The sequence below is a fragment of the Camelus dromedarius genome, chromosome 17, assembly GCF_036321535.1.
Source record: "Camelus dromedarius isolate mCamDro1 chromosome 17, mCamDro1.pat, whole genome shotgun sequence".
Lineage (NCBI taxonomy): Eukaryota > Metazoa > Chordata > Mammalia > Artiodactyla > Camelidae > Camelus > Camelus dromedarius.
The window spans coordinates 17,645,249-17,672,338 of record NC_087452.1 but is presented as its reverse complement, the minus strand read 5'-3'; the positions used below and the strand labels follow the sequence as shown (position 1 = coordinate 17,672,338).

General features: G+C 38.7%; 1 long non-coding RNA gene across 1 annotated transcript in view; it reads left to right on the top strand.

The window, feature by feature from the left end:
• The window catches only part of LOC105095265 (uncharacterized), a 743,648-nt gene that overhangs the window by 42,006 nt on the left and 674,552 nt on the right, over positions 1-27,090 (top strand). Inside the window, exons 7-8 of the long non-coding RNA XR_010384800.1 lie at positions 2,032-2,116; positions 21,748-21,937. This is a non-coding gene — a long non-coding RNA (uncharacterized LOC105095265). The remainder of the gene's footprint in view (positions 1-2,031; positions 2,117-21,747; positions 21,938-27,090) is intronic.

The window sequence follows — 27,090 nt, the reverse complement described above, 5'->3', positions numbered from 1 at the left end:
ATCTATAAAAATGTTTATATTTCACATCTGACACTTATTTAGGTGTTAAGATAGAGTATTACTTAATAAAAGATCCTCATTCTTGCTAGAAGATAAACAGCCTTATTAAGCCATGTATTCATCCCACTGTGAGTATTAGGCAGTGTTCAGTCCTCATCAGTTGCATGTACTTTTCCTATGACAGGAGGCCGTATTTTGACGCCAAAGTTAACTGGTGTTATGTTGGGGGAAAAAAAAAGCCTTATCTATATAAACGAACTAGTTTAAAAATACTATGACTTTTAGTCAACTAATCAGCTATGAAAGTAGCTGCATCCAGAGAAAACATTTAGCTGTAAGAAATATCTAATCTGTTTGTGTCCTAAAAAAAGGCAGGCTGGAATTTACTGATGTGATAGCCAGAGATCTGTGCCAAGAGAAAGAGACATAGCTTCTTAATACTCCTACTAAATGACATCAGAGCGCCTCCTTTCTATTATTTTGTCTCACAACGACCCTGCCTAACTTTTAGTTGAGCAAGAATGCAGAATAAATTTTATTGGTGATTTGTAATTTTCTCTTGGGGAGGGGAAAGGGATGACTGAGTTCTTCAGGCCCTTCTTCTCTGTCTTTCCTCCTCCCATCCCTCTCTCTTGTTGAATGTTTATTTATCTTCTTTCTAAGGTTATCTGATCCTAAAAGGGTGGAATATTTTAAATTCATTTTAAAAGAATGTTTCCATATACATTTTCAAAATTTTGGATTATTCCTGTAGGACTTTAACACAACACTAAAACTTTGGCATCTGTAGGCATAATTCAACGAAGAATTGTCTTTGCCTTGTTTGAGGATATTTAGTTTTGAAATAACAGCATTAGAGTCTTTTGAAAATAACAGAACATGAACAGAAAATTATTTCCCTTGGAAAAAACTGGAGCTAATTTTTCCTTTGGCTGATTTGCTGCTGAAATCACACATTCGTATAAATGCCAAGCGATACATATGCATATACATATGTATATGGATGAGCACGTGTGTGTGTGTGTGTATGTAAAACTCCACTGTACAGTCATGCTATAAATTGGAGAATTTGTCTTTTTAAATTAACACTCATTCATATACAGGTCAGGAAGTAATGCAGAACGTTGGTGTTGCAAGCACACTTCATCCAAGATTTCAATTAATTAAGTTTTACAATTCCCCCATGCAGTGGGCAAGTACTGTCATTATCTCTGCTTTATTGATGGGAAATTTGAGAGTAAAATCTTGTTCAAGGTCAAACAAAATCCAGAGCCTCAGAGCCAGAGTGAAAGGGAAATTTGAGACATTTATTTGATATTTCAATTGAAGATCAGTATTGGTTGAGTGAATGAAATACACATATAAAAAACTGGGGATCTGAATTGGTCAAGATATTTCTTGTTTTTTCCTTTTGAGAAAAATGCTATCTAACCCATGAATTTAGTTGAATTTCATTCAGGCTTAAGAGAGTTGATGAGGAAAGGCAGGTTTACAGACATAAATAGAGGGAGTCGCGGCTTGTACTGCACAGGAGGAGCAAGAGATGGATGAAGACTATTCTCTCCACCTAGTTTGTGGAATGTGAAAGGGTCTCACTACCAGGGCTTGGAATGGGCACTGAACTCTGTAGCATGAAGCTGGTTTCTGCTTGACATGAATTTGAACCTACAGTTCTAGTTTGCCTCCGTTTTGGTGCAAAGTCCAACTAACTCAGAAGAGATTTGGATATTTAGAATCACCAGATTTAATGAAAAGGTGTCCTTGAAATTCCAAGAGCAATGGGGAAAATGACAGGTTTATACCCTTTGAACTATACTGCCTGTCCTGGGTCCAGATCCAGTCTCAGTCCAAAAACTCTGGGCTGACTTTGTGGCCACAGGACTGAGAAGTTAGAATTTTGTTTAAATGGATATTAGGTAACTAATCTTGTTATCACTTAACTTTCCAATCATCAAGAAATGGGTCACCCCTCAAAAGTATTCTTGTCCAGAATTCTTTTCTGATTACATTCTCTCATTTCTTTCTCTATAGTTATAGAAGACCTGCATTCACTGAGCACTTGCTGATTACCAGCAACTTCCCAGCAATTAACATCATCATGTATGTCTCTCAATAGGTAAGTTCTATTTTTTTTTTTAGTTGAAGAATAGTTGATTTACAATGTTGTGTTAGTTTCTGGTGTGTATTGTAGTGGTTCAGTTACACACATATGTATTCTTTTTCATATTCTTTTTCACTATAAGTTATTACAAGCTACTGAATATAGTTCTTTGTGCTATACAGTAGGACTTTATTGTTTATTTTATATATAGAAGTTTATATCTGCTAGAAACCAAGGCAGAGAGAATAAATAATTGACTAAGAGCCCACAGCTGTCATGAGGTAGAATACAGATTTGGATCTGACTTGTAGAACTCCAAACCCTAAGCTTCTAGGTATTTTTACTACCCTTGACAGCAGACGGATATTAATGTACCCATTTTATGGATTGAGGAAACCAGGAATGCTAATTGACCTGCTTAAATTCACAACTCTATGTATTTTTATAACAAAGAACTCATTCCACCAGACCACAGACTTGTAGGATGATAAAAATGTGTGCTGCTGGAAGGTTTTTATATACATTATTTGTAAAGTGACATATTTATTGTACAAGTAAATAATAATTGAACTTGAATCAATAGAAATTTAATTTTAAAATACGGGAAGAAAACATTAGGTAAGCATTTTAGACAGCATGAATTCAAAATTTGGTTTCCAAGATTCCATTTGGTTATGGAAAGCTTTTCAGCCATTTTAGTGACTAACACGATCATTTATTCATTTTACCTGCAAATACTTTGAACTATCACCTGTATACTTATTATTAAAGGTGGTAATAAAAAAAAAACTTGAAGATACTCTCTTGAAGATCTTGAATTTCATTGGTGGTCATGATCTATATGGAAACCGACGAGTAACAAGCACTGAGAAGCGCTGTCTAGATTTATAGGAGAAGAAAGGTCATTGTCGGTTGGTGTGTGTTAGGGATGTCTTCATGGATATCATTTATCAATTTTTCCTGAGCTGCATCTGAAAGGAAAAAGAGACTAGGGATTTGCTAGAATTTGATGAGAGGGAGATCTGTTATTGGAAGGTTGATTAGCTTGTGCCCTCTCCATGTCGGGCACTGTGTTAGGAGCCTGTGATGATGACACACAGGTCTGTGCCCTCATGGATGGTACAGCCCAGAAGAGAAACCAACATTAAATGAGTGATTATAATAATAAGTCTGTTCTGTGAGAACCTAGAGTAAGGGAATTTGTCCTAGCACAGGACTCAAGGAGGCAAAACCTCTTGGGGGAAGTGGTTTTACTCTGATAAGAAATCAAAAAGTCAAGAGATGTGCTAACTCTTTATAATTCATACACAATAACATTTCATCAGTGGCCAGCCTTCCTTAGTCACTCTGGCTGTTTCTCAGCAAACTTTTCTGCTACCCATTGGTGAAGATCTAGAGAGTTCAAGTTAAGTTGAAGGTTATCCTGAGAGAAATGAGGGCTCAGCAGTTTCCATCACATCCTGTTTGGTAGTCACAACTAGGGGGAGATGCTACTGATACCTAGTGCATAGGGGCCAGAATGCTACTAAAAATCCTGCAATGCACAGGACAGTCTTTCCCCTCACCTCAAAAAAAAAAAAAAAATTATCTGACCCCAAATGTCTGTAGTTCTGACACTGAGAAACTCTGATCCACATACATGAAAACTTGGGCAGCATTTGGAAATTGGGTCATTCACACTTTCAGAAGCTTAGGATATGTACAGATATGGAAGAGCATTTCAGTTGGAAAGAAATACTGGGCTGTTGTGACTGTGTTATGATGCCTTATCATGAAGCATAATGGATGCAAGTTGGCTGAAGTTGTTTGTGCTTATGTGAATAAGTAATGATGAAAGTCATTACAAGTTTCTGGGCCGAGTCTGAAGTGGGTGGCAAAAAAGAACTATATTTTAGAAAGATGAGTCCAGTGATACGTGTAGCATGAGAAGAACAGGGAGGGAGTGGAGGTGTGGAAATTATCTCAGAGGTGTAGATTGGAAGTCACAAGAGCTTCAACTAGGGATGATGACAGTGGAGATAGGTCAAAAAGAAGGATGTACGCAAGTCACTGCAGAGGATATGACTTTTGGATGTGACTTCTGGAAGGTTGAGTAAAGGAAAGAGGGAAGCCATTTCCAAGGTGAGGACTTTGGCCCTGGCAGTGGTATCCAGAACAGATAGGCACAGCAAGGAGGAGGGGGGTGGGGGAAAGAAAATGAATTTGGGTTTGGGCATGTTGTGGTCCAGATGCTGGCAAGACCTTCCAGTTGAGACCACTTCCCTCTCTGGTAAATACAACTGGAACTCAGGCACTCAGAGCCATGACCAGGTCTGAGGACCACGCTCACATCTTTCCTCTAAGCCCGGGGTCCTAAATTGGCAACCTGTGGGCCCCATTTGCACTACAGATGTGTTTTGTTTGGCTCACATAGTGTTTTAAAATTCTTTAAAATTTCTTACAACATACACATTGAGAGACTGTATTTAGAAACCTGTCTTTTTAGCTTGTCTTGAAATATCAGAGCATCTGGCAATTCTGGGTTCTTGTTTTGGCCTGAGCTGAGGCTCAGCTGTCCCCTTTAGACAGGGCACGATGCCTCCAGGTTGCCACCCCTCTACCACTCCCTCCTCGTTTCACCTGGCCAGGCCACCGTGCACATTTACTACTTGCGGCAAATCTGAGTCTGCGGTCCCTGTTGTAGGCTATGATCGAATTATTTACGTATCTTTGAAAAGAACCTTTCTGGAGACTGGCTCCATCAATCTCTGCTAATTACCGTGCTCTTCCTACCTATACTCTCTCACTGTGCCTTATTTCTGTAGCATCTCCCTTTACTCTCTCTAGACTGACTTTCTTTGCTGTGGATAGTGACCAGGTCAGCCTTAACTGGCAAAATCCTCACTTGATCCTGCCACCTCCTAAGATCCTTTGCTCTTGAACAAAATCATTTTGATGACTGAATGAATGATTATACCAGTGAAGGAAACTACTGCTTACTATTTATTCCTTTGGAACCTTCATATTGTTGTTAGCTCTCTAAACGTGTTTTGTCTTTTCCAACCTGCTTTTCCCATCTAGTTTCCTCGAATTGCCCTCTGAACCTTATAGCTATTTACCTCCACTGGTTTTCTCACTCTTCTTTGAGAAGGGAGCACGTGCTCTCAGCAGCAGCATCCGTGGATGGCCTGGAGGTTAGCCCTTCCCATGGTCCCACTGGCTCTTACTTTCTCTGGGCAGGATCTGTTTGCTTCCTCTGCGAATGCAGCCTCAAGCAGGTAAGTCCCTCAGCTCTACCTTCCCCCGAAGAGATTTTTATCCTGCATCTCTTCTAGAGGGAAATGATAGAGCTGGCCCTGCACTTGCCTCTCTCTGCGCTTTTATTAAACTTGTCCCATTCCTCCAGAAACCCCCTCTGTCATCCTTTCTGAGAATCTAATCCTTATCATGGAAGATAGTACAAGCAAGGTGGTTCTGAGCATGGGCTGTGGAGTCTAGCTGAGCTAAGATTGAGTCTTAATCTCTTCCACTCCATTGCCAGGATACTCGTCAGCAAGATGAGGTGGTTTTGAGGATTAATTAAGGTAATATTTGTTAGGACTTAGCACAGTGCCTTGCATTTTTTAAGCATCAGTAATGGCAACATAATCACTGTTCATCAAGATTCAAGACCCACTGTCTGGAATAAATCTTTTCCACCAAGGTCAGTCCTCAGATCTCCTCTTGAATCATTTCTGGTCTAGGCTCTTCAGAATTCACCCATTTTACAGTGCGTCATTGTATGGATAGGTTGTGAGCTTTCAGAGGGCCAGAACCATGTTGTATACCTCTTTGGGCCCCAATCAGTGTATTGTAAATGCCAAATATATACAGGGCTTTCCATGAATACTTGTGGGATCAAAAATTATTTAAGACTGAAACACAAAGCTGTTTTAAAAGACAGTTCCACCACCTTTTCATTTAATTAGAAGGAAGACGTTTCTTATTTCTCATCGATCTGTTATGCTGTCTGAAAATAGGAGTAATAAAGTATACCAAGTGCTAAACCAGCAGACATTCTTAGAAAATTGGAACTTTACCCTTTAATTAAGAACTTGTAGTTTAGTATTTGGCCAGAAGATGGTGCAGTGTTCAAGGGATCCTTCTCCCTGAAAGTCAAAACTCTTGGTTTTAAAGGAATGAAATTGCCTTCCAACCAAGTCTATAAAGAAATAGAAGAAAGTGAGGCCAGTTCAGCTTTGACACCATCCTAGGGCTTAGCAAGTGTCATGCTTTCATGTAGGTTCTTACTTCCTACTGCCTAGCATAATGAGCTGGCGTTCTTCTAATTAGCTACATATTATTGTACATCAGAGTGAGGGCATGCTTCCTGTACATTCTTATTTGTGTTTTGTCAGCCAAAGGAAGAAAGCTGTTAGAGGCAGAAGCAGATGTAAGAAAGGCACAAAACATACCAAGAAGTCATGGTCCTTCTTTATCACTATATAAGTCATTCTACTTTGCATGTTTTTATTCTGATATTAGTAAAAATCCTTCAAGTCAATATGTCTGACTGCAGAAATCTTTTGTGTGAGTGTCCTGTGTGCTATGTGTACAGTGCGTAGGTATCATAATTTCCTTTATCCCTGAAAACATCAAATGAGTAGGCTTTTAATGTTACAACATCCAATGTAGGAAATAAACTGACATCATCTCATTACTAGTATATCCAGTAATGTTTCCTGCCTGGTAAATAACATCACAATTGTTCGAGTTTCCTGTTGTCATTGATTGGAAACAAATTTCTAAAAACAGTCTCAAAGTTGGTGCTGCTCAGCCATCTTCTTTTAAGTTTGTGTATTGTACTTGCTCCATTTTTTTTTTTTACCATGTAAAGTCTTCCGAAAATTGAAAACTAATTTATTATCATGTAGTTATTAGCACAATCACAAAAGAGGTCACTGGTCTTTCCTTTAATTTCTGTCACAGGCTGCAGGCCGTATTATGCTAAATCAAGGATACGGGGAAATAATTAACGTAGCAACTCTGGCAAGTTTAATAGGTGAGTGATGAACATTGAGAGTTGGGTTTCAAAATTCATGTCTTAATTACCACCGACCTGCATGCAATGATGGGGCTGTGCTCCCGCACGAGTATTGTGGTTATCCTTTATCAGGCCATAGGTTTTGTGAGTTGTCTGTAAAACTGCAGTTAGATTGAGAAACTTCACTGCAAGGAGGGGAAAAGTGTCCTATGTTCTGTTTATAAAACTGAGCAATCTTAAGTCATTCCAGAAGAATCCACCCTACCATAGCAACAGTTCTCACCTGGGGAGATGTTGTTGTCTTGGGGGTATTTGGCAAGGTCTAAAGACATTTTTGGTTCTATTAGTGGGAGAGGTGAGGGATGCTGCTAAACATCCTGCAGTGCACCACAGAACCCCCATGACAAAAACTGGCCCAAAATGCCAGGAGTGCTGAGGTTGAGAAAAACTGCCCCGGGAACCATCCACCGTATCGGTACTTGTTTCTCACCGCTGGTTGCCAACAGGTGTCACCACAGGCCCTGTTCTCTTTGCAGCCTTGTCAGAGAGAGTCCATAAACCCTTGTAACATATGGAACGAAATCCCCACTGCAGAGCTTTTGTGGAAGGCAGTTACATGCTGGTGAGCTGAGGCCTGTGTAACCAAAATTGATCAATTACACAAATTAAGCAGAGCCCTTGAGGAATTTATTTTATTGGTCTGGACATCTGTTGCAGTATTGTCCAAATCCAAAACTCAAATGGTGCCTCGGGTTGCCAAGTTAGGCAAGAAAATCTAGTAGCTATAAAAGTACAACTGAAAACCCTATATTAATATCACGTCCATCTGCTGAATGTTACATAAATATGCAGACTTTTTATTTTCCTTGGGAATAACATTTATTTTTACTGTGCCCAGTTTGACATTCTTATGACATTCTGTTCAGTTTATTACACTGTAACTTTAAATGTTTCTTCAAAAATGCATTTATAATGTTGTGGTTAATCTTTTTTCAAGGGTCTGTACCACCTGTTTAACTTGTAGTTAAATAGAGAAGTCCTTTTTCTTATAGGAAGAATGGGAAATCTTTGGACAAAGAGGCTCAGAAAGGATTTTGAGTAACACTTGTGTAGTGTAAAGGGAAATTATATAACAGCCATGAATACTAATATTCCATCCTGCTCTTTTACAAGTTGAAATGTAATCTCCATTTTAAACTAAATTAGCATCATTTCCAAACAGAGTATCATATTTATATCAGATTTATACAACCACATCAGATTACTATTAACATGTAAAATAGTCTCTTTTATGCTGTGGGTAAAAAATAGATTTAAGGGAACGATTTGATTTCCACTGTAATGTCAGGGATTTAAATTAGTCTGAGTGGACATGTTGAGGTTGCGAGTTGCTCTCATATCGAAGAAACAGCAGGTAGGGGCAGCTTTACCTTAAGAACCTGTTGTGATCCTGGCACGAAGAAAACCTTGCAATTATAAAAGTACATCTGAAAATCATGATGTTTCTATCATGTCCATCTGCCGAATGTTAAATAAATATGTTGGTTGGTTATTTAAATATGTTGAGTGGTTAAGCCAACTGGAAAATTATAGGATATGTGTAGGAAAACTTAGAGGACATTTTTGCTCATGTTTTTTTTCCATTTCCCCCTCTTTCATTCTCATTTTGCATATTCAGTAAAACACTTTTTAAGAGTCAATTAGGGAATGGATTGTAGTCTAATAATAAGGTAAGCCAGGATGGTCCGGGAAACTTAAAAAGGAAAAAGACTAAGCAACAACAACAAAGCAAACAGAACTTGGCACAGGCTTCAGGGAGACTTCCTTATGGTATTTTCTATATGGTATTTGTGTGTGTGTGTGTGTGTGTGTGTGTGTATATATATATATATATATATATATATATATATAAATATATATATATATATATATATATATATATATATATATATATATATATATATATATATATATATATAATTTTATGGAACATTTCAATAATACAAGCCAAAAAGAATAGTAAAAATAAATGCAATTTTCTTTATTTTAAATGAACATATATTGACCCGGAATTAGAAGGATGTGAGACTCAAGAAAAGGGTACCAAGGGTGATTCTTTATTTACTGGAAAGTCATGATTAATTGACTGTCATCTGTAACAGAATTCTTGTCCCCCCCTCCCACTTTTTGAACTAAAGAAGGGAGGGTTATCTGGATAAATCCCAAATAAATTCACGTTTAGGGAAACACTCCTCCAGTGTTAAAGAAGATAAATTTTCAGAGAAATGGAGGAGCTGTCTGATGGTCTGAAATGGCCATGAAGGCAAGAGAGGCCAGTTACTTGCCATTTATGTGCGGGTTGACTAATCCTATTTGAAATATAAGGAGATACTTTTTATTGTTACATGTGTACTGGAAAAAGAAGTGCATAATTGAGGTATATAGGATCACCTGCAAGGAATTTTCATGCTGGAGGTTGCCTGATAAAAATGTGGGATAGTAACTTACTGAGGTAGGATGGCATAAAAGAGCATCCTCCAGCTCAGGTCACCTGTGACCTGACCTTTTCCCTCTGACTTTAATGATGTCAGCCCTGTTGTTTTGGGGAAATCGTTCGTTCCATTGGTCAAATAACCAATATGGAAACCGTCCCAAGAACTTTCTTTTCCCCAGTGGTGGGGAAAAAAGTCCATAAAAAGGTATCCATAGCTCAGAATTCAGCTATACCAGTATCCAGGGACCCTTGTGATTTATATTCAAGCACCCAGTTACATGGATGGATGGTTGAGCAGAAGAGGTAACTTGCTTTTGGAGAGATTGACTGTAACTGGCCTAACTAAGAATAACTCTTTGGTTCCTAATAGTCTTCAAACCAACAGGCATTTTCTTTTCCTATTATAGAACTGCTGTGTTTATTGAAGTCTGTCTTTAGACTCTTGATGTAATTTCTGAATCACCATCCATTTCTGAGACCACAAGATATTTAAAAATAAGATAAGAAATATTGACTGAGACTCCCTGAAGCCTGCAAGGGAAATGAAGATACCACAGCAGAAGTTTACTGTGGAATTTCTCTCCTGTAGTTCCCGCACATTGAAAATGACATGATCTATCCCAAGAAATAACTTAAAGCCTGATCCATTCAAACAGCTCCAAGTGATTTATCAGAAATGTGCTTATTTGGAAGGTTGAGCAGGACTGCTTATGGGAGGTGGTGGGGTTAACTACCAAAATTGTGCATAACTTGGATCCTGTGTATGGCAATTAATCAAGAAATTATATTCTTTGACTTTCTAACAACCCACACAGAGTGCTGCATCTGTGGCGTGTTTAAATAGAAAGTGAGGGAGATGAAATATTTCTTCTAATAAAATGCTAATGGTTTTGTTTTGGAGAAAAAATATTGAATTATTGTGGTGTTGGATTTATCTGTATGAGGGTTTCACAAGTTACAGTCGATAAAGACATGACAGAAAACCAACTATTTCCTGATTGCGATTTTCCAGTCGTCCAAATGACTTTAGGATTGTGGCAAGACCCCTTTGTGAGGAAGAGGTGAGAGCTCAGGAATAAATGTTACAGAGAACCGTGGCATCCAAGGCCATGTCTGTGGTAGTTCTTCAGTTTTCAAGAGTCTTATTTAACCAGTAGCATATTGGAATATGTTAATAAAGACACGGAAGTGGTATCATTTTTTTGTGGTGTCCTCCATCAGTGGAACTTGCACCTCCTTAGTTCCTCTAGGACTGGAGCGTTCCCAGCAAGGATGACTGGCAGATGCCTACTGGGATTCGGAACTTGGAACTTACCCTGGAGGGTTACTTTTACAAATTCACCTTCTGACAACTTAGAGAGGTAGCATAATCATAAAAGGAAAAAGTTTTCAGCAACCAAAGTGGCTCTGTAAATGTTTCTTTCATTCCTGGGATCCTTTGTGATATGGTTCAAATGGTGAGTTTTATTTTTCAATCGTTAGCTTTTTAAAAGTTATTATTTAACAAACCTTGATGGAGCATCATCTCCTTAGTGCTGACATAAGGTAGGAGACAGACAGCTGGAATAATACCTGACTTTTGCCTATCAGGATCTCATAGTGCAGCAAAATAGAGAGAGTTAGAAGAAATACTTGTAACATGGTGTTAGATACAACACTTTCAAAAAAAGCTTTCTCTTCCTGGTTTTGCATCATGATTCTCTTATACAGATGAGGGAGCTGGGGCTTGGAGAGAGGGTGGATCGAGTAGTTAACAGAGGAGGGGCCAGCATTTAAAGGAAACTCTGTGTGGCTCAGACTTCCTCTTCCTTATCCTTCACTCACTCACTATAGTGGGAGCATGTATGAAGCATGACGCTAGGTCCCAGCTGACCTAGATAAAGTACTCTCTGCCTGTTAGGTTCTTTGCCCATTTCTTCGCTTAACCCTCACAACAACCCTGTGCAGTCAATATTCTTATCATCCCCCTTTTACAGGTCAGCAAACTGAAGCTCTGAGAGTTTAAGCAACTTGACTAAATCAGGCAGGTAGGTTCAGAGAAGCAATCTGAATATAGGCTCTTAACCACTAAATCTGACTTCTGTGAGATGTGAGAGAGACACTGTTTCTACCTGGAAGGTGGATAGGTATAGAGTTTGGGGCAAAGAAAGGATAAGGCGATCAGAGACAGTTCAAGACATGCTCTTGATCAGAACTTGGAAGATGATAATACTGAACCACACTTCCCTCTAATCTGAGTCAGTTGAAGGATGTATTTCTGAACCTTTCAGCAGTTTCTTTGAGAATTGTAGATCTAAATTTTAGAGAGAATCTCTTTGATTCCTTGCACTGTGAAAGTCCAACACAGTGTCTGGGAATTCAGACTTATAAAACCGGTACAGAGGTAATTTTTTGCTTTTACTTTTGAAATCATTGTAGATATGTAAGAAGTTGTAAAAACAGCAGAGAGGTACCGCATACCCTTAACCCAGCTTCCCCTGATGATAACATTTTACATAACCATAGTACCCTTCAAAAGTGAGAAACTGACTTTCACAAAATACTATTGAGACTATAGACCTTACATGATTTTGTCGTCTTTTTGATGTACACTGTTGTTTTATATAGTTCTGTAAAATTTCATCACATGTATAGACTTGTGTGACTGCCAGGAGTTAGTGCTTTTTAAGGCTGGCACAAAGAAAAAGGGAAATATAAAGTGTTTTCAACCATCAGTTGTTTCTTGGTATGACATTGTTATGTTTTTGGGTTATTTTGTCACATAGTCTACCCTTTTAAAATAAATCATGTTTTAATTGAATTTTAGTGTGAATTTTAGCAAAAAGATTGCACTTTATAGAAAATGATTCCCCTCAGAGAATATAGAGTGATTCCATTAAAAAAAAACAAGGTTCCCATACACGTGTGGCTTAAAGCATACTTATTAGATTTAATTGCTAAACATTTACAGATCGAAGTGACAGACTCTTGATTTTTCTGCATATTTCAAACAATGAGCAGTGAATACTTTTGAGGTTCGTATTAAAGGACATGGCCTTATATTAACATGGGCTACTGTTCATTGTAATTCTGTGCTTTTTATTTTGTAGCTCTTTTTTTCTCAGAAGGATATGCAGATTAAAAACCCAAGTTTTCAGTGTGTTCCCCAAAGCCCTAGACACAAGAGCTTAAAAAGGGGTTAAATTTTAATGAAAACATACCCTCTCATCACTGTGCTTTAAATTGTAATTTTAAAAGCCAATCATTTTCTTTTTTGACTGACATGTGGCATTTTGGAGAAATTTTTAAATCTTCAAAGTCTGTAAAAGATGAATTTGGGGGGTTTGTAGGTACTGTATTTAGAACAGGGGGGAAAAGGATGGCTCAGAGTGAAGGGGTTATATTAAAATCGTTTGTAATTATGCATCACAAAGAGACACAATCACAGAACATCCATTGATACGTACGTACATCTGTACGTCTGTGCTTCTGCCTCTGACCTCAGCTTTCTGGTTTCTGTATCCTTTCTTTACAAAATCTGTAGTTATTTGTAGATACACACATTAGAGAGGAAATTGGGGCAAATGATTTAGGAATGTGCTAATTAATTCTTACTATGTCCTGTGAACTGAGAAAAAGATGTGAAAGATTGTCTGCATATACATATACACTGTATTTTTTTTTTTCTACACTGTTTTTCTTCTGAAGGAAAGTTATGTTGGTTTTTTTTCCTCCTCCCTACGCTCTCACGCACAGTGACAGCTAGCAGCATCTAAAGTGCTGACATTTTGACTTAGAGATGTGATAAAGAGAAACATGCTCGGCATTTTCTGTAAGTAACTGTGGTTCCTGTTTCAAGAGAACACATGTAATCAGATACCTGTTCTTCAGTTTCTTAATGTAAGCATCACAATTTCTAATGAGCCGGTAGTTTGCATCTATTGTTATTTTGTCTTTAGTTTTCAGTGATGATCACCCTTTGCTAAACAAAGATATGTAATCCAGCTCGGGATACTGGTGGATTTTTTTTTAAAGGTGTTAACATTTGATAATAGGTTTTCCAAGAGCTTGAAGGGTAGCTTTTAACATTTCTTTTCCAACTGAAGTATTTCCTGAGTTCTGTCCAACTCATCCATAGTTAAAGAAAAGGCTTTTTGACATTTAATAGACAATGTTGTGGCTTTTTCCTCTTTTCAGACAAATGTATAGGCATTTAAACAGCCACATTGTACTATCGTAATTCAGACACCTTGCAGAAGTGGCAATTATAGGGTGACTTGTGTCAAAGATAGTCAGGACAAATTGCATTTTACCTAATTTTTAAAAACTTTCAAAGGTACCTCTCTATTTCCTCTCTCTCTGTCTCTTTCTTTCTTTTAAATATTAAGTAAACGCTTTGCATTTTCACATTTTATCCAAGTTGTCCCAGGTTTTCTTTGGGTTTAGCAAAAGTCCAAATGGATTACCCAGAGCACAACAATCAGTGAGGACTAAGGTGTTCCAAATTCCTAAAATGAAAACAAAACAGATGTTCAGGACGTTCTGTTTTGCTCTGGCTACCAGCTTGGCTGCTTGCTTGGAGAATATTCTTGCTCCCAAGTTAGTTCCAGTTCTGTTTATTTCGTCCTGAGCTTGGCGAACTTGCCAGAGCCACCCTCTTCAAACAACACATTTTTTTTTTTCCCCTGAGCTGGAGTTTATTTTGTACTCAGCCTTCATTCCATGGGTCCTGTGAATAATTCTAACACAAAGAAAAACTCTCCTTCTGACCAGTGAAAGAGGAATCTGAGAATACAGATAAAAATTGCAGCTTTAATCCAAAAAGCAAAGGGCTTGGGAAAGAGAAAAGAAAAAAAAACAGCAAGGGAAAAAAATAGAAAAAAGTAAAACCTTTTCATGAAGATTTCAGTACAAAACAGGTGTCTGATGAAGCTTAAGCCAAAAAAAAAAAGCAAACTCAGCAATATAAGGTGCACATCTTTGACACGCATTTTAACAGCTATTTTCATTTATGAAGCAAATATGTATTTCTGCAAATGTGAATTGAGAGCATGTGTTTATATTTTGAAACCTGTGGGGTTTTTATTTTTTTGATTGATAGTATAAATTGGGGCAGTATCCCTGTTGAAGAACATTCCTAGTTGGGTTAAGTGTAAAGTTTTTTGGTTACAACAGTAGGGTTAAAATGATCTTTGACGTCTGTGGAATGTTGAGAGTGGTGCCATTTCTGGTTATGGCAGGATCTTCAAACTGCCTTACAGAGAGTTGTATTTTAAAAACTTAGAAGGCAGGGGAACTCTACTGTTTGATTTACATTTGTCCAGCATCCAGTCAGAGATGAATAGAAAATTAGGACACCATTAGAGTCCAGGAGTCCAGCTGGTGTACTTAACAAAGCTCTCACTAATGGCCGCAACAAAACAGCCCTCTTAAGACCTAAATAATTTGTGATCGCACATGTGTTGGTATAGTAGAATGAAATTGTCCTATCCTTGTCATTCTGTGCATTGATATATTTCTTTTTGAGGCTGTAGAGAACAAGAAGACAACTGGTTGACAAGTGAAATATTCAAGCCATGAAGGGAAAGAAAACATACTGTGTTTTACTTATTCATTTATTGAGTGCCCCCTTGTTGCCAGTTCTCTGCTAGTCTTAGGGGAGCCTGTGGCGGCCAAGACAGATACAGGTCCTGCCCTCATGGAGCTTGTGATCTACCAGAGAGACAGACCAGGGGAAAAAGTAATGAGCAAGTGTGGAAAATGGGCAAAGATTTCCTGTATAACACTGTGAACAATATTTAGTATTTCATAGTAGCCTATCATGGCAAAGAAACTGAAAAAAATAGTATCTATATATAACTGAGTCACTTGGCTGTACATTTGAAACTAACATCATATTTTAAATCAATTATACTTCGATTAAAAAGAAACTGTGGAGAATGAGGAGTAGCAAGTGTTACAGGAACGCCTAGGAAGATGAGGATCTCGCTTTAACTGGCTTTTCCTCCGTTTCTTCCCTCCCCTCCCTCTCCTTTCCTTCCTCCTTTTCCTCCCTGTCCTCTCTTTAACTTTCTTCTCTCTTTCTCTTCTGTTTCCTCCTTTTGTTCCCTTGTTGTTCTCCTTCCTGCTTGAACTTTCTTTTCCAAACAGAATTCAGCCAAGCTCATGTTGAAAGAGAGAAACAGCCTAACATTATTTAACAAGAAGCAGCATCTTATAGTGGTTACCCTCCTAGGCTTAGAAAGGTGTGGCTCAGATTGGCATCCTGGCCCTGCCATGAGCTAGTTCACAGCCTTGTCCAAGGGCAGAGACTTCAGTTTCTTCTTACCTAAAACATAGGGCTGAAAATACTTCCTTCATAGGAATCTTCTAGCAATTAGATGGCAAACTGTAAGTTAAGTCACTGGCTCAGTTCCTGGCAGATAGTGTGCTAAACTTGTTAGCTGCTATTGTATTATTATTACTATTACAATGATTCTTTTACCTTTTATGTCTTGGACATAAACAGTGTCTGTATTATAAAATAGCCAAGAAATAGGGAATGATGTATTCATCAGTTGAAAAATTTTCTCTGAAACCAACCATCTAGCTTTGATATTACATAATGCCTTTTCTTTTGTTAGGTTTTTTTTTTTTTTGGCCTATTTACCATTGCAGGTTTTTTGTTAAAATTCAAAACCATTTTCAATAAACTAGGTTTTTAGATAAACTCTGCCACATTAGATATGCTTGCTGTCTTTTCCTCTGAATATTTTGAGGACTAAAGATGGAGCCAGATTTTAGTTAGCCCCTTTAAGAGACAGGGAAATTTATTAGTATTTAGTTTGATTCATGAGTGATTGAGGCATACTCCTCAGTGTGTCCATATAGAGTAACATGATAAGATCTTCTTGTGTCTCGTGAAATCAGTCTTACTGTGTTAAAGACAAACTCAATAGCAGTGCTGGGTGGGTATGTTATTTATATAATTGGATAGCACTGCAGGTGAAGTTGAAAAATTAAAATTGTTAGACTTTTTTTTTCTTAATCAGGTTGTCTTTTGGTCAGTCTTCATGAGCACTTTTCTGTTTTAGAAGTGCTCCCACAGCCTTCCCCACATTTTGCCTTCCCCAGAGCAAAAAGATACAAAAGAGAAAGGTGACACAGCAGCATACAGAATTCAAATCTTTCTCTTTTATACTGCAGATGCTCCTGTCCCCCCCCCCCCCAAGATTTAGCATTGCCAAAAATCTCTCTCACGACTGGTCCATTTACCCTTCTGCCTTCTGTTTTACTTGGTGTGCCTGAAAGGTCGTTCCCTGCCGCATTGAAGTGTCACTTATCTCTTAAGATCTGATTCTTATGTCATCAATTATGTGATTTCTTTCCCAGACCCCTGGGCAGAGTAAACTGGTCTTTTCTTTGGGTCCCATAGCTCTTTGTTCCTCTCCCTGGTACAGGGTAGCTGCGGAAGTCAGTGTCTTTCCCTGTCCCCCCTACATCTTGAACTGCTTGGTGGTGGGGTCTATGTCTTAGTCATCTTTCCGCAAAACTATATTCCTGTTTTCAGGGAGTTCCCAGTCTGGGCTGGGAGACACAAGTATCAACACGCAGTGATATGTCAATTTGGAAAGCGATATAAAACAATTGTCTAAATTAGTGCACACAGATGAAAGCTAATTTACTACAGAACCCTGTTTTCTGAGGGAGGAAATGAGCAGTAGGCATGTAGGTGTAGTGTGTTTGTTAAAATAGCGATGTTTTTGCAGTGTTTGTATCAATATTTATGTTGTTGCTTGTGCTCTTTAAGGAAAAAAAAAAAACACCTCTCCAATGACATTGTATATCTCATGTTAGTGACTAGGAATTTAGGAGTCTGTTGAAACTATGAAATACAGCAGGCATGATGCTCAGTACTCCAAACCAAATAAAGTATCACTGAACCTGGGCTGTAAGCTAAGACGTTAAGTGCCATTTATTTGTTGAGTTTTGCCATTCTGAATTGCTCAGTTTGGCACAAGCCCTTTGAAAGTATTTATAGTTCAATTGGTATGTGGTTTATTTTAAATTATATTAAAATGATCTGCTTATATTAAAATGACATGTTTTCCAAAACATAATATTGCCTTAAAAACATTGTCCTAGTGGTGAAAGATTTTAAAATGTTATTCTAAAAAGCAAGGGAGAGGACTTCAGACAAACACACAACCCATATCTCAGTGCTTTCGTTTGTGTGGAGTTCCCAGGACATAGTTATAAAATCATTTTCTCTTTTATATATGGCCAATGTTAGGAGCTTTAGGAAATTTAAAAAAATTTTTATTTTTTGGCACCTGTCTCTTTTTATACTCACCCTGAGTTAGTCAAATTAGAGCAGGCTCATAACACCATAACCTTTATCCATATATAGCCAGGCAAAGCTTCCTTCTGTTAAGTAGAACTTATGAACACTTTAGGAAGGAAAGCAATGCTATTTTCGAGCAAACTTGGAGAGTTTAGAAATATTATTTTGAAATATGCTTCCTTAAAGTCAGAAGAACTTAATTAAGTTCCCGGGGTTAATTGTTTCTGAAGTGTTAACATGTCATTTGTCTATTCAAACTCCAAAGCAAATCTAATACGGGATTTAATAACCTGTTTATGTGAATAGAAATTTGGGGTGGGGGTGGCGTGGGAGAGGAGAGAAAAAGCTAATAGGCTTTTACCTAGTTAGTGGGTTGAAGGAATAATTCTTTCTGTCTTCATTTGAAACAAAAGGCACATCCTGTGTTCAAAACTCCTTCTATTTGGGAGTGTAAATTGGGATGACAAGGAAGTTTCGGAACAAAACAGGATTTTTCTACTTTGTTCATTTCATATTTATCACTGGCTTGTTTGCTAATTTTCATTTGCAAGAGGCAATTCTTCCAGCTAACTGGGTGCCTCAATGGGCCACTGATTTCTTTGAAGTGACAGTCTGTAAATATGCATAAAAAAGGGATGCAATTAGCGTGTGTGTGGTTCAGTGCAGCCTGATTCCATTGGCAAGTTTACCCACAGTGTTGATAAGCTACATTATCTAGAAAATTGGCCGCTGAAAAACAGCACCTCTGATTGCCAGCAAAGGTTCCAGATAACAGGGTGCTGAAGAGAAATATAATTGAGGTTGAATATATTAACCAAGGTGTCACATGCTCCTTAGAAGCTCTAATTTATCAGCATGTTGGAATTTTTATTAACATTTGGAATGCATTTCTTCCACACTAATGAAGTGGAATTGGCAGTTCAGGTTTTAGTTATTGTCATTTCTGAGAAGTTAAATGTAATTTCTCGTTAGACACAGTTATGTAAATATATTTGTTCAGGGGCTAAAAAAAAATTACGCATTTTGCAAAATACAAATATGTTGTTAAGAGGCGGTGTGACAAATCAGTGATGGCTCAAGTCCTGGAAACCAGCACAGCCACGTACTTGGGCTGCATTTTGTTGGTGACAGCTCTCCTTTGTGGGGCGAATGTGAGAGAAATGAAGGAAGCTTAATTTTATTAACTATGCGACTGGCTCACCATTGTGAAAAACAGTGGAAATTAGCCACTGTTTTAGTTGGCTAATATGTCTAAAAGGATTTTGTGATTAAATGATTTTTTTAAATGAAGAGTTGCTTGAATTATTAGGTGAATTAAGCATTCATGGAAGGAAGATACTGCTTTTCTTTTATCCATCCTTTTTGTAAATACCGAAGACTGATGTTTGTTTTTTAATTCTGAAAATAGGTTTTGAAAAACATTTGTTAGCAATAATACTAATTTCTATCAATTAGAAATAAATTGAGGCATGCAAACTTGGAATAATTTCAGTTGACATGTATGTGTGATAAACTATGTATTTTTTAAAGCAAGGGAATAAAAATCATAAGCTTGGGAATGAAGAAGAAGGATGGGTCAGAAATACCAGGGTGAACACACCCAGGCAGCCCCAGCTGTAAAATTCTTAAGCGACATGGATTCAAGAATATTTCGTTATTTTAATTCATAATCACATGCATGTAGCATATGTTTGTTTAGATCCTATTTCATAATGCAAAACATTTTTAAAGGAAATAGCTCCATTTCGACTGACTCATAAATTTTTTTTCATGGCAGTGCTTAATGAATTGCAGTCTGTAAAGCACTGTGTGTTTGTAACATGCTTAGTATTACTTAATTGCACACATCTCTGACCTCGGGGAACGATGCTAGTATTTTTCTTCCATTAGTAACAGATATGGCGGTCACAAAGCAGTGGTTCCCTTAAGATGAATGACCTGTGCAAGACATTTTCTCAGTTTTTCCCTTGGCATTTACCCCTTCACAACTCCTATTGTTCTATAGGCTCCTCATTTTACTACTTCTACTCACTGCCACCACTCCTGATATTCCCTGACCCAGTTCTTTATGCCTGATGCAGTTCTTCCCCTGCATCTTAGACTCTCATCCTCCAACCCTGACCTATAAACTTCTGATCCCCATCACTAATCCCATCATATACTTTAGGCCCATGTGAGAGAGAGAGAGAGAGAGAGTGTGTGTGTGTGTGTATGTATGTGTATCTAGGGCCACAATGGTGTTTCCTTTACCAGCAGGAACTTCTGATTGGAACTAGATTTGTCGTAGGGAAATCTCATGCCTGTTGGGCAAGTAGCCTTAAGTTCTCATCAAATGAAGTATTTCCTAGGATGCCTACTGTGGTGAATGCAGTCAGCTGTCACTTAGCATTTATTTCATCTTTCTTCTAGAGTCATCAGTTGAGTATCTAAAATCTACAATTCTCTGACTCTCTTGCAGCTAGGGTTCTGAAAGAAAATTAGGTTCACACAGGTGCATGCAGGTGGTATTTGGAAGATGGAAGCAAGGGAGGGGCACTTTCCTGTTGCTCCAGCTCTTGCTCCTGGTAGGCTTGAGCCTAAAGATGTTGGGTTTGTTTGCAGCAGTGTTCTAGTGCCATTTTCTGACTTCCTGTGGGTTAAGTGGTGGTGATCCTGATCCTGGACCATGCTTGTGTCCCTGTGTCTTTGAACTCAAAAGTTCCACGGGCAGCCTCCTGATTGCTCACATTCTTGAGGGAGGCGATGTAGGAGCTCCCTGGTGGGCTGCTTGCCTTGCTTCACCAGCTTCTTTTGCCCTTCCAACAATTTTGCAAGCCCTTAATTCCATGGGTTACATCCTTTTCTGCTTAAGTGGTTCAGATTTGAACAACTGAACCCCGAACAGTAGGCCTGTCAGTCTAGTTTGGGTGACTCTCTAATGGGACCAGGCCTAGGGGCAGGCAGATTTTGTGTTCTAGGTGCTTCTCTTCCCCAACTGCGATGTTGACCCTGTTCAACAGTTAAGTAGCAGATGTTATTTATTATACAAATATTAAGAAAAATATTAAGTAACAGCTAGAGCTGATGTTGACAAAAATACAACCCATGGTCTCAGTGTGAACTATTGCCTGCTTTTGTAGATAAAGTTTATTGGAACAAAGCCATATCTTTTATGTACTGTCTGTAGTCTGCTTTCACGCTACAACAGCAGAATTGGCTATTTGTGACAAGAGACCACAAAGCAGAACTCGTTTCTTACCTGGCTCTTGACAGGAAAAGTTGGCTGCTTTGTGCTCTGTGACCCTGTGGATTTGCCTTGATGTGTGATGTCAGACAACCTGTGGTCAAATTCTGGTTCCCCTCTGACTACTAAGTTGCTGAAGCACCATGCCCTGGTCCTGGAGATTGGGCACCTCTCTTGCAAACTGCACATTCACAGATCATGTTGGTAGCTCAAAATCAGCCTTGGTGGGAGTATTTACACTAGGCAAATAGGTATATGCTATCCATCAGGACTTCCTCGAGAACAGCAATTAAAGATTTGCTGCCTCCATTAAATATTAGATGATGATTCTTCAAAATAATGTATTAGATGCCATTAGTGCCCCATCCAGATCCACTTCAGTCACCGTGGCACCAAGCCCTCCACTCCAGCAGCTAATAGCTTATACCTGTGCCTCTCAAGGGCGGGCAGTGACCTTGGATAGAGTGGATAGAGGGGGTACAAAAGGCCAGCTCCCATGCGCCATTCTGTGTTGTTCCAGAACACCACTCCTGCCGTGGATCAGCCCAGGGCTGGACTTTCCTAGGACCGTGTTCTCCATCTGCTCTCTCACCTTCACTATCCTGCTTCACTCCTTACATTACAGGTTTGTTCTAAAGAGCTTGCCCAAGGATCTGGACTAGGATGAGGAGAGTGAAGCACCTAGAGGGCAGAATTTAAGGAAACATTCACCATCAAGGTCATGCCAGTTGCCCAACCCTGAGAAGGAGTGCTTCCTAAAATTTTGCTTTTGGACGCCTCACTGTTCTCACCCTGTCTGGGTTCTGCTGATCCCGGTAAGTCACGTTCACCTAAAATCTGATTTTTTGCTCTACTTAAAAGAAACCCAGTCTCAAACAAATGAGTGTAATAATGAGTTGTTTGCTACATACTGTGTATTTTAGGGACTAAATGAGATAAGGCATGCAAAGCACTTGGAACAGGGACTGAAACCATAATGTGTCGATGGACAAACAGATATATGGAAAGGTAGATCATATAGCCTTTGTACCTTTATATATGCTCTTCTGCCCATCTGAAATACAGCCTCTGCTTCTTGCTGCTTATTCAAATGGCAGTTTTATCTCCCCAAGAACATTTTACCTGTAAAGCCATTACTAGTTGGTGCGTTCTGAATCTTGAGTCCTCACTCTAAATTAAATCACACAATTCTCCTATCTCCTGACTCCATTGTTTTCTCTGCCAAGTGAATTTTTCTTTTCCTTTTCATGTGTCTATGTCCTGAAACTTGTTATCGTATGTTAACTTACTTGAATAGATTGAGCGATACGGGAATATCATAATGATAGTGTGGTAATTATTCTGAGCAGCAGTTTAAAAAAAAGTATGGCTTTAGAAATGTAGTTCTTGTAGTTCCTACTAAGTGCTGAAATCTAAGAATTTTCCAGATACAGCTGATTTGCTGCTCAGGGAAGCGGCTAAATACGGTTTGTTGGCATTGCCTCCGAAAGTTGTTTCTTGTGCTTTCAACAGGTTTCAATTGCTATATTGGTAGGTCTCCAAAAATATTTTAGCTCTATTTATTATATACACTGTCATGGTCTATCTTCTCACCCTGTTTAATTTATTCATAGTTCTCATCACTATTTCTAATTTTCTAGTTGATTTGTTTCCCAAAAGCAATCTTTCTTAACTGGAAAGACTCTAAGTTCCCTGAAGGCAAGGTCTTGGCATGTGACAGGCACACGATGAATGTATGTTGCCATGACTGAAAGAACAAATGAGGTGTGTAGACTTTCCAGGGATACAGTGGCATAGTACAGGCTCAAAGAATATTTTAGGACAGGGGGATGGGCAAAATAGGTGAAGGGAATTAAGAGCTACAAACTTTCAGTTATAAAATAAATAATCACTGGGATGTAATGTACAGCATCGGGAATGTAGTCAAGAATACTGTAATAACTTTGTATGGTGACAGATGGTAACTAGACTTATCATGGTGATCATTTTATAATGTGTAAAAACATTGAATCAATATGTTGTACACCTGACACTAATATAATATTGTAAGTCAGTTATACTCCAGAAAAAAAAAAAAAGGGAAATATTATTAGAGTGAGTGAATGAATGAAGTCACTTAAAGAAACTTACCAGCCAGCTGCTTTACTTACTTGAGCTGGATAAATCTTGTACTTTTCTACAAAGTGCAAATGTATATTCATGGGTCTTTTTCCTGAAATTAGTTCTTATGTAAAAAATATGGCATCCATGCCACATCTAAAATTGAAAATAGATTTTACTTTATTTATTAAGATTAAATGCAGTACACCACAAATTCTTTTTTCTGGGTACATTCAAGTTGTGAGGAGAAGAATAAATTTAAGGTAGGGATTATAGCTAAAATGATTAGTGTGACACTCAAATGGCTTTATGGATTGACTCCGAGATGGGTCTACCTCAGAGTTGCTTTACTGTGAAGGTTTAAAGCTGTGAGAGCCTGGTTTGACTGTAATTTCAGCACAGGAGGAGGTAACTGGCATTGAAGGTGTCAGTCACATCTGTGCTAGTGTTGGCTGTGTTTTCAAACTGGGTTCTTTGGAACCCTGGAAGGTTCCCAAGGGCCACGTTCAGAGGCTGCATAGTCATATTGTTTGCAGGGTGGGGAGTGGACCAGGCAGGTGCATATTAGGAGACCTACTCTGGCTTAAATAAGAACAGTGCTGCTTCTCTCTGTTAATGTAATCAGCATCTGCTTCAGCTTTAATTTAAAATGTTCAAAATCTGTTGGTATAGATGCACTGAGAATTAAATTAGAATTCAAAACTCCAAAATTGAAACATGTGGACACTTGTACTCTTTACATATAACTGAGGTGATTTAACTCTTGATTTGTAAAGCAGCTGGGTAAGTGAGCGTCCAGTTAAGGAAACTGAAATAATCTTCATTGCCATCCCCTTGGCCATTGGCAAGTCTAGGACTGCGAAGGCCTTTGTTGGTCTTTGGAACCACTCAGGGCACATAACTTAGTGGAAGAAGAAGCATTCGCTCAGGATTACAGTTATTTGCAGAATTGGTTGTCTTGAAAGACTTTTATTGTTTGCCATTTGGTTTTCATTCCAAAGCCACATGTGACTGTAACATAAATAGTCTTGAAGGGATATCATTACTCTGAAGCTTAACATTTACATGTCAGCTCCCTGTCTTTACAGCAAGTGTTACAGGTCATTTATCTTCTTATTTAAGCTAAAATGAGAACTCTGGAAAGTTGTTCTCACCCACAGATTACATCTCCTATAGCCATGACTTCTAGCAACTGGGAGGAGCACTGACATTGTTGTATCTTGCCTCATCCCACCTTAGAGTCACCATATCTTGCCATGCCCAACCAACTCCAGAGACAGAATCAGGACCTATGATTATAAGCTGTCCTCCCACAACTGCTGGGTTTCCTTGGCTGCTGCTTGGTGTTGCAGGGATGAAGGAAGAGTTCTGCTTCCGTGCAGTGAAGACTCTTACTCTTCTTGGTGCCTTTTCTTCCCCAAACATTCCTTGGCTAACTGCTGCCTACCCCTTGGATCTTAGTTCTGTGTGTCACTTTAGAATATAATCTCCCTTCCCTAAATTAGTCATTCCTTTATAGTGAACTGTCATCTCATCTTTAGTTAACCTTCTTGTATTTAACCCAGTACCATTAACTATCTGTCTATCCACCTATCCATCCATCCATTCATTCATTCTTTCATATGATTCATTGGGATGACTGTCTTACCAGTAAAACTGTGAGCTGCATCCCAAGTAGGAGCTCTGTAAATATGGGTTGAATGAATGAGGGAAGATGAATGATGTTTGTGTAGGTATCTTTCCTACTGTTAGCCATTACAATCATCCAGTCCTAACTGGAATCTCCACCACAGACCTTGGTGTTTGCTACAAGATATGTCAGCATATGCACTTTAAACACATGTCTATTCTCCATCACACCTTTCCACTGTGACAGTTTTGCATCCGGTTGCTCATTGTATGCCTCTTTCTCACTTTTTTGTGTTGTTCTCCCATAGGAGGCTAATAAACAAACCTCCCTGGGGCCCTCAGGAATGCATCCAAACCATTTTGCCTGGGGATTATTCATTAGGGGTTACCTCTTGCCCACTGCAGCCTTGTCTAGCATCATGTAAGGGTAAAGTGACGAACGAGAATGGATTTGAAACAAAAACCACCGTTGCAATTGACGCTAATTAACAGAGCTGAGAAAATCTTTCATTAGGAGTGTTTATATCTTGCAGTCTGGTTTTACTTAGAAGGGGAAAAAATAAGTGGCTTATGAACCATTTAATGAAATTTGAAGAGATTATTTTCTTTCCCCCCCTTCTCAAATGATATATTAGGATTGGAGAGGGTAGAAGTAGAAGTATCTCAGAAGTAGAGTAACAGAAAAGGGTATAAGAAATCCTGCCTTCATGCCTCTCTACACTATCTCTGGTCCCCATTCCCTGTGTTGCTTAACTAGGCAGCTCCCTGAATTACAGAACTTTCCTTCCTGTTACTTCTGTATTTTTCAATTCTACAGTCATAACCATGAGACTTTGCAGCTTATCACTTACAATCAATAGCAACAATTACAAAATGAGCCAACATCTGTTGAGCACTTACTGAGTTCCAGACACGTTGCATGAATTATTTAATGTGCAAACAGTTATGTAAGGTATGTACCATTATCATTCCCCAATTTACAGATAGAAATTGAACCATAAGAGAGTTATTGAACAAATTAAACTGATAAATTAATGAATCTGTAGCAATGAGTTGCAAATTAATCCCTCCTGGACAAAATGTGTGCATTGTAATTGTACATTCTTGAAAATAAGATGTCCCACCTCAAGAATGGGTGGAGAGTAGGGGTGAGTGATGTTTGTGGAGGAGTAAGTGAAAGGGTAGGGAAGAGGGTTACTTACCTTATTTTTAAAAAGAGGTCAAGAGATCATATTTTGGAAGTGGGATGGCTTCCCGTGCCTCTCGAGTCAAACCATGGAGTGGGTACCATTTTCAACTAAGTGCTGATCTGAAATCACTTTATTCAGAGTGAATGACCACGCTTTTACTAAACTTCTAATTCATGTTTATTGAGCACTTCCCATATGTAAAGCAGTGTCCGCAGTGTTTCACACATGCAGGGGCTCATTCATATAATCCTCATGGCAGTTGAACAAGGTATTATTAGTCTTATTTCACTGAGGGGAAAAAGTAAGGTTTGGAAAACAACTTCCCTGAAGTTGCAGAGCTCACAGCTCTGGCAGATTCAAGCCCATGGCTCTCTGATAGAGAAGATGATACAACACACAGCTGCTTTCTCTGAGCCTGAAAGAGTCCATCTCTGAGTTTCAGGCCATCTTTAATTGGCTGTTGCCTTTCTCCTCAAGGACTCTTAGGGTTTGCTACACTGAAGTTCTCCTCTTGCCACGTTCTGAATCTCTGCCATATTCTGTTTCTCAGGAATGTTCCAGTGTCCACTGTGAAATGCTAGTACCCTACTTCAACCTAGTTGGCCAAGACCACCTTCTCAACCTCTGACCTTGTCTTCCTAGCTTTGGATCCTAAGTTGTCTTCCTGAGTGACCAATTCCCAGACCAGAATCCTGTTTGCAAATAAACATTAGTGTATTTAATTTGATGAGAAATATTTTTAGAAAGTTTCCCAGTAGATGCACATGTATGTTATAGGTGTAACAGCTGTGCCATGCAATTTGGAATCCTTCCATCTTAGGGGTCCCAGCCTCAAACTTTTTTCTGTGTACACATAGGCATAAAATAACCCCCAAATTTGAAAAGAAGCAACTTAATTCCCTCAGTAGTCTTATGGGCTAGGCTCTCTTTCACTTGGAGTCTTCTGACATCCAAGTGGGGCAGCCAACTTTGTTCCCATTAGCAGAGGTGACACCTGAGTTATTTCAGTCAAGCATGGGAGAGAAGAGAAAGATGGCTTTCCTTTTGAA